Consider the following 793-nt stretch of genomic DNA (forward strand, 5'->3'; position numbering starts at 1 on the left):
TTTCATGTTTCTCCAGGGTTGGCTTTGATTCTTTGCTCGTTTTCAATGCTTAGCCAGTGTTTGTTGATCTTCTCTCCCTGCATATAAAAACAATATTTTACACTCAAGTATTTTAAAGAAGAATTCCTATACACGACGGTAACCCTACCAGGATAGTCCCTTTCCTAATGGTGAACACACATAACAGACAAACTTCACAAAAAGAAGAAATATGCTCCATTGACGAACTTCCTCAGCACACACGTATAAAAACACTATACTCAAAACCAAAACAAAATAATAAAAACAAATTGATTACAAAATATTTGCCCAAGAGACAAATAAAAGGGAGACAAACATCCTAAAGATGCTACTGAAGAGTAACGTCCCTTAATTCATTGGTTCATTGTTTTATTTATGTGAATTTACGAGAAACCCTGTGAACGAAGCGAGACTGCTTTTCAAAATGAGGGCGAACAACTTTCTCTATGTAATCGGCTTGAAAAATTGATAAGAGACTCGGATATTTTCCTGCTTTTTTAAAACATGAAACGAATGGTAGCCTTAATTCACAAATAAAGAAATTTATCCAACAATGCGGTGTTGAGCACTCATTTCCATTGTTGAACATTTAAGTATGCACACACACACACACACACACACACACACACACACACACACACACACACACACACACACACACATACACACACGCGCACGCACGCTCACATATACACACGCACACACACACACATGTATAGTAGAAAATATTCTAGTGGGGGAACGCACATGGTTTGATATATACAGAAAGAGA

Source organism: Octopus bimaculoides, chromosome Z (genome assembly GCF_046866305.1).
Source record: "Octopus bimaculoides isolate indiv1 chromosome Z, ASM4686630v1, whole genome shotgun sequence".
Taxonomy (NCBI): domain Eukaryota; kingdom Metazoa; phylum Mollusca; class Cephalopoda; order Octopoda; family Octopodidae; genus Octopus; species Octopus bimaculoides.